Source organism: Sturnira hondurensis, unplaced genomic scaffold, assembly GCF_014824575.4.
Source record: "Sturnira hondurensis isolate 20B ecotype Veracruz unplaced genomic scaffold, ASM1482457v3 Scaffold0006413, whole genome shotgun sequence".
Lineage (NCBI taxonomy): Eukaryota > Metazoa > Chordata > Mammalia > Chiroptera > Phyllostomidae > Sturnira > Sturnira hondurensis.
The window spans coordinates 59,467,723-59,481,285 of record NW_028079044.1 but is presented as its reverse complement, the minus strand read 5'-3'; the positions used below and the strand labels follow the sequence as shown (position 1 = coordinate 59,481,285).

General features: G+C 40.3%; 1 long non-coding RNA gene and 1 pseudogene across 1 annotated transcript; both read left to right on the top strand.

Annotated features, from left to right (window-relative positions):
• The first annotated feature begins 1,572 nt into the window (after window positions 1–1,572).
• Window positions 1,573–7,733, top strand: LOC118988953 (uncharacterized). The gene is made up of 2 exons (XR_005066891.1): window positions 1,573–1,674; window positions 7,567–7,733. It is a non-coding gene; the product is annotated as an uncharacterized LOC118988953 (long non-coding RNA).
• Window positions 7,734–12,987: 5,254 nt separating this feature from the next.
• Window positions 12,988–13,088, top strand: LOC118989045 (uncharacterized; annotated as a pseudogene).
• The last annotated feature ends 475 nt before the right edge of the window (window positions 13,089–13,563 follow it).

Sequence of the window (13,563 nt, the reverse complement as noted above, 5' to 3'; positions counted from 1 at the left end):
ATCCAAGTTCCCTACTTTAGATGAGAGGAAACTGCAGCTGAGCAAGATGAGAGCTCACTGCAGCTCCCACCTCTGCCTAGGCAGCAGGACGGCTATGCAGGAGACCAGATTCACCTCTCGCCCCCAGCTTTGCTACGGCACCATGCTGCCTGCCATTTGCAGACTCAGTCATGTCTCCATTCATTCTTCTGGGTAAACAGAGAGAAACTTATCCAACTCTTCATAATAGCAACCAGACCCATAATGATTGGGAATCTATTTTCATGTTTTCTTGAAATAAAAAAAGACCTGGCATGCCTCATCTTCCTTCCTTCCTGCCTGCCTTCCTTCCTTCCTTCCTTCCTTCCTTCCTTCCTCTCTCTCTCTCTCCCGCACCACCTCTTTCTTTCATACGCAGGTCAGACCATTATGTGTGAAGGTTATTTTGGCCATAAGCAATAGGAAAGAACTCGAGATACAAGGCAGCCCCCCTGAAGAGGGCCACCTGAGAAATGCTCAGTTCTGTGGGGTCACGTCACAGCCCTCCACTCTCTCTTGCACAAATCTGTTGAGTGAGCATCTGTGAAGGATGTATTTTGTGACAGGCACAATGAAAAGTTTTAAAGGAAGTTATTCTTACTCCTACCCCACCCGCAGACCTCTAGGTAATGAAAAATGCCCAGAGAGAAGTCATCACTCATCAAGAATACCTGAGGTTTCAGCATCTGTTTTTGAGACCCTCGGGCCACAGGGCTCACTGCTAAAATAAACAGGTTAGGGACAGGTTGAGAGCAGCTCCATGCCCCCTGAGACTTCAGAGGGAAGGAGAAATCAGATAAAGCACATAGCAAAGAAAGAAACTGGAAATGTGGGTTTGGGGTTCAATATAAAAAGACTACAATTGTCAGTGTTCCAGGAACATTGTTTCTGTTTAGTCCATTTATTCAAGATTCTTCCTTGGAAATTAAATGTGCCTAAAAATAGAATGAACAATAAAATAAGAGGTTGTTTTTCTTTAATAAAATAGTAACCTTTCCATTTCAAGATAATTTTCTTCAGGCATATTTTGTATTATTGAGATTTTTATTAGTACTAAATTTTAATAATTTATCATTTGTTATGTGCTATTATATTTATTTAAAATGTCATGGTTTCTGGACAAAATAGAGACTTTGTAGAATTTTTTTAAATCTGCTATTTGGCATTCCTATTTTTTTAAGTTTAATAAATCTTTTTTGGGGGGTGGTAAGAGACAGTGGAGTCATGTGCTGTTAGATACGATTTTCCTGTTTCTTGAGAAACTATCTGATAAATAAAACCAAGTCTATTTCAATATATTTCTGAAGAATGTGCTTGAATAGACCAACAAGAACTCTGGTTAGACCTCAGTCGGGCTATCAGGTATGGACATTTCGAGAAGCACAACACAAAATAATGAAACGCTAGATTAATTTTGGCACCTTTATTTACAATGTGAGTTTCAGCATGAATTTAGTGCAGGACTCTTTTATCACTATACCTGATATTTTTCCAAAGATCAAGTACATCTTGGAATTTCTTAATTTTCAAAATCCCTTCTTAATAAAAGCAAGGAAGATGAAATTGCTCTCCGCTGATAGACTCTTGGATGAGATGTGTTACAGTCTAATGACCCGTCCTGTATTCCTGCAGCGGAGCAGTCACTGATTTAAAAAGGTAAGAATGATTTCTTTAATTTGTAAGTTTGTAACTGTCATCCCAGGGGGCACTGCCTGACAGATTCACACATATGGAGAGTGTCCATTACCCCAAAGATGACAGGATGAGAGTTCTTCTGGTGATCTGTGGGTAATAGATTTCTAAAACAATACCACAAAGAATACATCATGATGAAATAATGCACCATGCCCATGAATGAAAACAGATGTTATATATAACGTTTTTTTCAAATGTACACGCAAAATTTATCACACTGCTCTCATAGATGCTCCATGGCTGATATGAAAGGGTTAATGTAAATAACAAGAGATGGTCTTATTTCAGTTGAATACAAATAAATAAAATAGACACCATGATTTTCTTGCTTTGAAATTCTTTTTTTTAAATATATGTTTTATTGATTATGCCATTACAGTTGTCCTATTTCCCCCCTTCATTCCCCTCCACCCACACACCCCCCTCCCCCCATCCCCCCCTTTAGTTTATGACCATGTGTCTCAAGTTCTTTAGATTCTATATTTCCCCTACTATTCTTGCCCTCCCCCTATCTATTTTCTACCTGCCATCTATGCTACTTATTTTCTGTACCTTCTCCCCCTTCTCCTCCTCCCACTCCCCTGTTGCTAATCTTCCATGTGATCTTCATTTCTATGTTTCTGCTCCTGATCTAGCTGTCCTCTTAGTTTGCTTATGTTTTAGGTGTGGTTGTTAATAACTGTGAGTTTGCTGTCCTTTCACTGTTCATATTTTTTTATCTTCTTTTTCTTAGGTAAGTCCCTTTAACATTTCATATAATAAGGGCTTGGTGATGATGAACTCCTTGAATTTGATCTTATCCAAGAAGCACTTTATTTGCCCTTCCATTCTAAATGAAAGCTTTGCTGGATAGAGCAATTTTGGATGTACGTCTTTGGATTTCATGACTTGGAATACTTCTTTCCAGCCCCTTCTTGCCTGGAAGGTCTCTTTTGAGAAATCAGCTGACAGTCTGATGGGCACTCCTTTGTAGGCGACTGTCCTCTTATCTCTTGCTGCTTCTAGGATTCTCTCCTTCATTTTAATCTTGGGTAATGTAATTATGATGTGCCTTGGTGTGTTCCTTCTTGGAACCAACTTCTTTGGGACTCTGAGCTTCCTGGGTTTCCTGGAAGTCTATTTTCTTTGCCAGACTGGGGAAGTTCTCTTTTATTATTTGTTCAAATAAGTTTTCCACTTGTTGCTCTTCCTCTTCCCCTTCTGGCACCCCTATTATTCGAACGTTGGAATGTTTAAACATGTCCTGAAGGTTCCTAAGCCTCTCCTCATTTTTTTGAATTCTTGTTTCTTCGTACTTTTCTGTTTGGTCGTTTTTTTCGTCCTTCTGGTCTACTCCCTGATTTGAGTCCCAGTTTCCTATCCATCACTATTGGTTTCCTGTGCATTCCTCTTCATTTCAGTTAGTTTAGCCTTCATTTGTTCCTTTAATTTGTGACTAAAATCAACCAGTTCTGTGAGTATCCTGGTCACCAGTATTTTGAACTGTGCATCTGATAGGTTGGCTATTTCTTGGTCGCTTAGAGTTATTGGCTTTGGGGCTTTGAGTTGTTCTTGAGCCATAATGGTTTGGTCTGTTCGCACCTGTTATGTATGAGGGGCGGAGCCTTAGGTATTCACCAGGACGGGGCAACTCAGTGGCTGGGTTGTGATGCTGTATGTGGGGGTGGGGTCAAAGAGGAGCAATAGCGGTCCCCTCTGCTGCTTCCTGCCACTGGGGCTACCCAGTCTGTCTCACTGCTTGCTCCTTCACCTGGTTTATCTGCGTGCGAATGTGTGACCACGGTCAACCTGCCTCTTTGCGCCCTCACTGGGTCTGCCTGTCGCAACCCAGCACCTGGGATCTGCCCACTGCCACCTGGGTCAGTCTGGCCAAGTTTTCCTGCACAACCCAACCCCGACCCAGCTCTGCCAGTCACTCGTTCCGCTCCTCTTACCCGTCTGTCTGAAAGGTTCGTTGTTGTGGGACTTCCGTATAGTTCAATTTTCTCTGTTTTGGTTGCATTTTTGTTACTAAAACTTTGTTGTCTTTAAACTTGGTTGTGCAAGGAGACACAGTGTTTCCACCTATGCCCCCATCTTGGCCGGAAGTCTCTTTTGCATTGGAATTCTTGTTACTTATGTTACCGTCTCTACTTTGAGGTTATTATTTATGTTGTGACTACCATATTTTGCTGTCTTTAATACACATTTTTTGCCCACATTTTTGAGGGGGAAATAAAGGTGCACATTATACATATATAGTATTAATTCCATGTCTATATAAATATTTCTAATTCTCTTATGTATGCTTATGCATTAGAAATGTAACTGTATATAGCAATAATACTATCTACATGTTCAAAAATAAGTGCTAAAATGTCTTTATAATACTAAAAACAAGTATCTAAATATAAATAAGGAAAAATGAATTAAAAAATTAAAATGAAAGATTTTTTTCCTGAAAGTTTGAGCCAAAAATGTGGGCACCCATAATACAGCAAAACACGGGTATTTCAAATTGTGTTCAGGGCATCTTAAGGGGAAAAGAAACAGAGACATAAAGTAAATAACAACACTAAACATACATCTCTGGACTATGTGGTAAGGAATGCATGTAGTATATATATCGTATATTATATATATATATATATATATATATATATATATATATATATATATGAAACCAGCTCGCACATCTGCTCAGAGTCTAATGTCAGCTGCAGTTAGAAAAGCACTAGGTATTCTGGAGCCTGAAAATCTCCCATCTTCAAGTCCCATTTTCTGGGGACAGAAATGCCAGTTTGTCATGGTCTCTGTTTTCTGTTCCTTGTGAAGGCCACCACGTGGGGAACCAGTGGAGGGAGACTCATAGCCTCTCCATGTGGTCAGCCAGGGAGGCTGTCAAGACCGAAAACTATACTTGAACAACAATTAAAATAAATACATTTAAATTTAAAAAAAGAGCAAAAAGCAGCAAAGGGGCTCACAGCAATCTCTCAGATGAGAGACACCATTGGTTCTCCAAGTCCAGGGGCGACCTGGAAAATGCATACATTCCAGAGGGATCTTCGTGCTTTCTTAGGAATGCTCATGTTTCATCACAACCACACTCTGTCCACTCAGCGTCACCCCCTGCCCTCCTCCCTACACATAATCAGGCCACACTGAGTTCCCTTATGTAAAGGGTCTGGCAGAAGTAACGCTTGCTTGGGTGTGGTTGGTAGGCTAATAACATAGATGTAGTCATTTATAGTTTTAATTTGAACATTTTGCCTAAAATGTCATATGGTGGGATTGAGTGTGATATTGTCGTCTTGCAGAATCACATGCTTACAGTTTTGTATTAAAAGATTTTGTAATAAAAAGGGGGGTGTTATTTGTGCCAGGCCCTGTATCTGCTGTTCTCTCAGCTGTGACTACTCCTTCTACTCTTCACATCTCAGAGCTAATTCCTACTTACTTTTCAGAGGCTCATGTGAGCGTTGCTTCTCATAGAAATTTCTTCCTGGCCCTTAGGCAGGGTTTCGTGACTGTCCTCTTCTATGGCAGGAATTGGAGTACACAGGGCTGAGAAGACCCCAAGGGATTTCTTAGGTCCAGTTTTTATTGACCACCAACCTAATAGCATAGGACAAGTCTGCTGGTTTAAACAGACAGGGCAGAGATGGAATGCATCCTTGTCCTACTACTAAAAAGTACTTTTTCTAAAAGATCTGAGCTTTATGCCTTCTTCCTCAGTTATACCAAACGGGTAATAAAATCTAAGCCACAGACATGTACGAGGCAGTAGTCAGCCTGACTACCTACTCACAGGATCACTAAAAATGCAGAAAGAACCCAAGCACATCCCTTCAACGGGAGCTAGATGGTTGTTGGTGGTGCGGGCTGTCCTTACGGAGCTGTAGATTGAGCCTCATTTATCTGTTCAGCCTGTTTCCAACCTGTTCTCCAAGCCCTATTTACACATTTGCAACTGCATGCCTAATGAGACAGGTCACCAAGGTTGCTGTCCTGTTACAATTCAGTTAAGCTAAACAGATATTCACTTGGTGCAATGGACTGACGTGGAAATGAGCAAGCTCTTCAAAGCATGGCCCCTGGGCCAGCATGAATGACGTCCCTTGACAGTGCTGAAGAATCTCAGATCTCACCCCAGACCTATCGGATAGAATCTGCTTTATTAGAGGACTCTCAGGTGACTCTTACGCCTGCTCAAAGAAAGGGACTGTGGGTCGTCATCAAGCTCCTGACACAGCTCTCCACAGTGGGCTGGGAGAGTTCTGTGCAAACCCACATCTTGCTCCACCCTGCTTCCTCCATTCTGAACAAATGCTTTATTCTGACTATTGATCCTAGGTGTTTCCATGGCTACCTTGGCCTTTCCACTGACACTTGACTGATCTGTAGCAGGTAGGTAGGGTGAGACAGATCAGCGACTGAACGTCTTCATATGAACTGTCCTGTAGAAACATACTAAGGTGAGCGCAAGAAGGGGGCCCTGTGTCCAAAGCACTAGCACAGTTTGTTGAAGGGATAGATCAATGTTGTTATAATATGGGCTGGTTGGCACATAACATTCTAGCTGACACTAGAAATATGTGGTAGAAACCCTCCTTTTCTAATTGCTCAGGCAACTGAGCTCCACTGGGTTGCTCTCGAATATTCTCTGGCTCTTCTCCTCCCCCCAACTTCTGCCTGCCCCATCATCTGTAGCCTGATCATTGCTTCAAAATGTTTAACACATTGATCTGCCTCACCCTGGGCCTTCGGTCTCGCAGAATCAACCCAGTTCTCTTGCAGGACGGCCTGGCCAACTGCCCCATTTTGCAAGCAAACCCTGTTTTCTTTATTCCATGACCTCAATCTCAGTTTCAACCATTTAAAAGGTTTTCCAAGGGAAGAACCACATGTTCCCCTCACAGTTCTTCCCAGCTTGGCGAGAACCTTTTTCAGGCTCCGTGGGACTCCTCTGCTTTGAAAGATGGCAAGCACCACTGGGTATGATTGCACACTTGCTGTTAGAATGGGGTACAGTGGGGTTCAGTGACTAGTTTCCTGTGGTCAGCACCAGGGTTTGGGGAAGTGTCATGGATCAAATAAAAGAATGGAAATGATGCTAAGGCCAGGCACTCTCACTAGGCAGAGACAAGCCCTCCGAGATAGAAACAGACGTACAAAGATAGGCCAGACGGCACTCAGGACACCATCGTTCCTGTGCATTGGTGGCTAGAGAAGATGTCCTACAGGAAGGGATCTGAAATAATAAAACTTTAATGACCTACCATGAGTTTATATGTACAGCTGCTTGCACCATGGCAAAAATGTGGTCAGATAAATCAAAAATTTTTATGGACAATATAACAAAAACAGATGATTCGTTTCCTGCAGATTGAATTTCTCCCAACTAAAATGGCTATTTCATGTGGGAGTGTGGGGATTTTTTCTGTCTACATTAATGAATAAAGCAAAAATATGATGAGCAGGAAGGAGCACACTCCTGGAAGAATAATTGAATGTAAGCCTAACACACATAACCTGAAGGTTGCTATCCAGACCCTCCTTCTGCCATTCCAACCAAGGATCTTCTTCAGCTGCCCACCCCTGAGAGCATGTTCAGGCTCCAGGGCTTTCCGAGAGTGGAAAGCGTTTTTCACTTCTTCCTTTCTCTCTTATGAGTAATTTCCTCCTTGCAGGGGAGTAACGCCAAAAAGCCTCCATTATCTCCATGACATTGCTTCTTCATGTTCTATTGTAGTTTTTAATTTTACCCTGGGGACTGCAACACCCAATTCCTGAACTGTTTTGTGTTTTTCAGTGTATGAGTTGGCACACACTCTTGTAGAAGAAGTTAAAGCTTTCTTTTCAAATCAACAGACTAACCTTGGCTGGCTCATAAGCCCTCAGGAACACCAGCTGCCTTTTACCTGGAACATGACCATGCACGGAGATGCTGGCCCTTGCCTATCAGTAAAAGACAAATGCATTTAGGCAGAAATGGAGGAAGTTTGATGCAATGGTTCAGGACTTGGACTCTAATTTTGGAGATCCAAGAAAAGATCCCGGTTCAAATCCTGGATCTATCAATTTCCAACTATAGGAATTTGGTAAGTTACTAAATATCTTTATCTCAGGACTATAATCTTAATTTGTAAATAAGAATGGAACCCACTTATAAGGTTGTTATGAAGATTAAATGTGATAATTTTTCTATAACATGATTAGAATTGATTGGAATTTAGAAAACATTGAAGATGTTAATATCAGAGTAAATGTGCTAGATGATAAATAACAGATAGTATACAGTAAGATCCTGTTCACCAGTTTCAAAATCAAGTAGATTTGAATTTCTGCTTTGTGGTTTTTAGTAAGTAGCTCTAGACCTAAGTTACAGAAAAGATATAATAAAAACTATATCATTTTCTGAAGTTTTAAAGAAGTTACCCTGGCTGGTGTAGCTCAGTGGATTGAGCACCAGCCTGCAAACTGAAAGGTTGCCAGTTTGATTCCCAGTCGCAGCACATGCCGGGGCTGTGGTCTGGGTCCCCAGTTGGGGGGATGTGAGAGGCAAACGATCAATATATCTCTCACACCTTGATGTTTCTCTCCCTCTCTTTCTCCCTCTTTTACCCTCTCTCTAAAAGTAAATAAATAAATCTTTAAAAAAAGGGGGACTTCTAGCCAAGATGGAGGCATAGGTAGATACACTGTGTGCCCTTGCACAACCAAAAGAAGGACAACAACAAATTTAAACAGAAAAACAATCAGAACTGCCAGAAAATCAAACTGTATGGAAGTCCAACATCCTAGGAGTTAAAGAAGAAACAGTCATCCAGACCAGTATGAGGAACACAGCTGGGCAGCCGGGCAGAGAGGACTCCCAACAAGGTGGCGGCTGGAGGACTGGGGTAGAAAAGGGAGCAGCTGGCAGACCAGGCAGTCCCACATTCGTGTGCAGATAAGCCAAGAGGAACAACTGGGGAGCAAAACAGACCTCACAAACCAGAGTCCCAGTGAGGAAATAAACCCTGAAAACCTCTGACTGAAAATATCTGTGGGGGTTGAGGTGGTGGGAGAAACTCCCAGCCTCACAGGAGAGTTCAGTAGAGAAACTGATAGGGTCCTAGAACGTATACAAAACCACCCACCCAGGGAATCAGCACCAGAAGGGCCCAATTTGCTTGTAGGTAGTGGAGGAAGTGACTGAAAACTGGCAGAAAGCTGACCAAGCAGCACTGTTTGCTCTCAGACCCCTCTCCCACTTTAGGCATACAACACAGTGACATGGGTTGCCCCACCCTGGTGAATAACTAAGGCTCTGCCCCTTAGAACATTACAGGTATGCTGAGACAACAGAAAAAAAATGGCCCAAATGAAAGAACAGATCAAAGCTCCAGAAAAAAATACAACTGAGCGCCGAAGAGATAGCCAACCTATCAGATGCACAGTTCAAAATACTGGTGATCAGGATGTTCACAGAATTGGTTGAGTGTGGTAATAAAATAGAGGAAGAAGTGAAAGCTATGAAAAGTAAAATAAAGAAAAATGTACAGGGAACCAATAGTGATGGGAAGGAAACTGGGACCCAAATCAACAGTTTGGACCAGAAGGAAGAAATAAACAGTCAACCAGAACAGAATGAAGAAACAAGAATTCAAAAAAATAAGGGCAGTCTTAGGAACCTCTGGGAAAACTTTAAACATTCCAACATCTGAGTCACAGGGGTGCTAGAAGAAGAGGAAGAGCAAGAAATTGAAAACTTATTTGAAAAAATAATAAAGGAGGACTTCCCCAATCTGGCTAAGGAAATAGACTTCCAGGAAGTCCAGGAAGCTCAGAGAGTCCCAAAGAAGTTGGACCCAAGGAAGTACACACCAAGGCACATCATAATTACATTAGCCAAGATTGAAGATAAGGAGAGAATCCTAAAAGAAGCAAGGGGAAAGGAGAGAGTTACCTACAAAGGAGTGCCCATAAAGCTATCAGCTGATTTCTCAAAAGAAACCTTCCAGGCAAGAAGGGGCTGGAAAGAAGTATTCCAAGTCATGAAAGGTAAGGACCTACATCCAAAATTACTCTATTCACCAAAGCTTTCATTTAGAATGGAAGGGTAGACAAAGTGCTTCCCAGATAAGGTCAGGTTAAAGAAGTTCATCATCACCAAGCCCTTATTATAAGAAATGTTAAAGGGACTTATCTAAGAAAAAGAAGATAAAAAATCTGAACAGTGAAATGACAACAAACTCAAAACTATCAACAACTGAACCCAAAACAAAATTTAAGAAAACAACTAGAACAGGAACATAATCACAGAAATGGAGATCACGTGGAGGGTTATCAGCAGGGAAGGGGAGGGGAAGAGAGGGGGAAAAGATACCAGGAATAAAGAGCATAAATGGTAGGTACAAAATAGATAGGGGGAGATTAAGAACAGTATAGGAAATATAGAAACCAAAAAACCTATATGTACAACCCATGGACATGAATTAAAAGGATGAGAATGCAGGTGGGAGAGGTGTGCAGGGCAGAGAGGAATAAGAAGGGGAGAATGGGACAACTGTAATAGCATAATCAATAAAATATATTTTAAAAAATATGCATGTATAGGTTTTTACCACATATTAAGGGTTTAAATCATGATCTCATTGCATTTTGTGACGTGTACTCATGAATGATCCAGCAGAGGCTAGGAGATTATCTTGAAAACATATCTAAAATAAAAAGATGAAGTTAATAATTATGGGTCATGGACTACATTAAAGTTTGGAGTGAAAAAAGGTGAAGGCTGTAGAAGCACTCCCTACAAAAATATATGCCATGATTTCTTGTACTAGGGTTCGATGAAGACTAAAATGTGGCATGACTTCCACATGGCTAAGGACAAAAGAGAAGTATGACCAGCTATAGAATCTGAAGTATCCATAAGGTACAAAACAATAGAGCAAATTTACAAAAGAAAAAGAGATGTTCGTTAGTTTTTTTGTTTGTGTGTTTTTTTTCCAGTATAAGGGGTGACTAATTTTTTTCTTGGCCGATTTGTTTAATTCCACTCTACTTTGGGTCTGGTTGCTGGGTCAGCACAATGTTAGAAGATACTGTTGGAATTCCATCGGTCCTTCAAGGTGAAGGGTCCTGCAGTGTCTCCCCAGAAGAATTGAATTATCCTCAGAACGAGAGGAGCTTCATTTTCCAGCTGGCGGGCAGCTGGTGTGCATGCTCAACTTTTTGATGAATGGAGTCATTGCATTATCTGTCTCCTGTACTCTAGACCACCCAGCACCTTCCTGGCGTTGTCTGTGGATGTGAATAACAGCCCCTTTGTTAAGCTTGCCGAAGCAGCTCTCCTGCAATATGACCCACTGAAGAACTGTTTCTGGGCTGAGCCATTTCCTCCCAGAGAGGGTGGCCTTGTGGGAGCACGGGAACGTTGTGTGGACCCTAGAGGAGCACCCTGTTCACTAAAGGCACCCAGTGGGAGTTTAATTTCACCACCTCCACCAGCACCCCCCCCATTGACATCAATTCCACTTTCTGAGAACTTTCTCTATGTGAGGTGCATTACATTTATTATCTCAGTTCATTTGATCAGCAAGTCTATGTGGTCTAATTCTTATTTTATACATTAGGAAGCTGAGAACCGCAGATAAAAGAATCTAACCAAGATCACATAGCAGAAAGATTGAAGAGCAAGAGTTCCTATTCCAAAGTCTATGCTTTTCTGGTATACAATGAAATTCCGGTGTACAGTAAAACTGCTAAAGGGCCCCAGAAATCAGGTATTTCAATATCTTTACTCATTTATTCAACAATTATTTATTGTGTACCTACAATCAACTAAGTGCTAATCTGGGTAACAGAGTGAACGGGACCTAAAAAGTCTTGCCTTCCAGAACTAAAGTAGACACTGACTATAAAAATTCATATGGCTTGAGGTCAGTTAAATTACATTTTTTAATTTTTTTATAGTTCAGGATTTTCTACAGCAAACTCAGTCTCATTCCACAGTTTTCTGAAGCTGTCGCAGCAAGTGTGCTAGGAAATTTTTTCTATGCTCATGTATATCGTAATAAATATCAGTGAAGCTGCTGGCTTCAAATCATTCTTTAAAAATATATTCATGATTCCTATTTTCTTCCAAACCATAACTAAAATATTTTTTCTAGTAGCATTTCACTGAACATTTTAGAACCACAAACTCTAGTAAAATGAAGCTTTTTTAAAAAGCCTTCATGTCTTCTGTTTCAGGATCAACACAATTGAGATAGGAAGTGGTTCAGGCAAGTTCAGTTTATAGATCCACAGAACAAAAAGGAAAAACTTTCCTTAAGTGCTGTGGACTCCCTCCATGCTGGTTTTCCAGAGCAGCAATCAACTGGTGATGACAAACGATTTGTGTTTTTTAAAGTGCTAGGATTATTTCACTTGGTAAAAAAAAATGATGATTTGTGAGTTCCAGCTACATTTTTTAAGGAAATGTAATATATTTCTTCGGAATTTTTTTTTTTTTGCTGTTTTCTGGCTTACTTTTTATGCCATTGTTTTGGTAAACAATAATTTCTAATTCAGATCTACTTCATCTGAATGTAAAGATTTTCTTCAGTCAAGATTCCTCTATTGAAAAATAACCCTGCTTCTTTATAAATGTTTGAATAGGTTAATTGGACCAAAGTATTGTGCCTGGTTTAAAATACATAAACACTATGAAGTTTTTCCCAACATATAAGTCTTTCTTCATACATTTGCTGTTAAATTTTTAGTGACCCAACCTTTACATGTTGCTCAAAGATCTTCTCAAGTTTTTTCTCACTTACTAGTTAAAATTCTCTATTTTCCTTTTTGCCAAAAAAGTCAATCTTGATTCCTTCTCTATCATTCCCCAATTCGATTTCTCCGCAGAGTACAGGTGCCTTGGAGGACTTGTGAAGCGATCTTTCTGCAGACTACTTCAGGATTTCTGTGTCGTGATTTTTTATTCTAGTATAAACTTTTATAGCTGCCTTTTTCATGTATGAGTCAACAGTTTTGTAAATTCATTCACCCTTTCAGAGACTCTGCAGAGCTGGCATAAACAGCTTTGCTTGGTCTGGGACCAAGCACAACTAAACTGGTAAGTATTAATTTGGCTGGTAAAGAGAAGAGTACCATCCCATCAGAGTGCGCCAAGGGCACCAGTTAATCCAGTAAGTGGAGGTTAAAAGAGTTTCTACTGTATTATCAAAGACTGAAGTATAGGTACATTACATGCATATTTTGAAAGCTATAATTTCTGATTGATTTTCTAAAATATTTCTGACATGTATCGCTTCTCGGCCTTTTGGCTAAGATCAAGTATAGTATCTGTTCTTATTAGTTTAAAATATTTCTGACATGTAATTTCATTTTATTATTACTGATCTTATTAATTATGTTTACATATAATATTTATTTGTACATGATATATTTTCTATTTTACTATTTATTTATTTATTTATTTTTAATTTATTTATCTTTAGAGGGGAAGGGAAGGAGAGAAATATCAATGTATGGTTGCCTCTCGTGAGTCCCCTGCTGGAGACTGGCCTGCAACCCAGGCACGTGCCCTGACTGGGAATCGAACCACGATCGTCTGGTTCGCAGGCCCGCGCTCAATCCACTGAGCTACACCAGCCAGAGCCTATTTTACTATTTATTATAAATATAATAAAATATTAATGAGATTAGATGTCATTAATATGTTTAGTGGCCATTTATATTTTCTTCTTTTATAAATTTTCTAGCAAAATCCTTTACTCATTTTAATTTCCTTCTTTCTTGTCATTTTATCAAAGCTTTTGTGCATGATGTCGTCCATGTTGCAACTTCTTTCTCTTTAACCTCGAGTATGGTGTTTTGTTA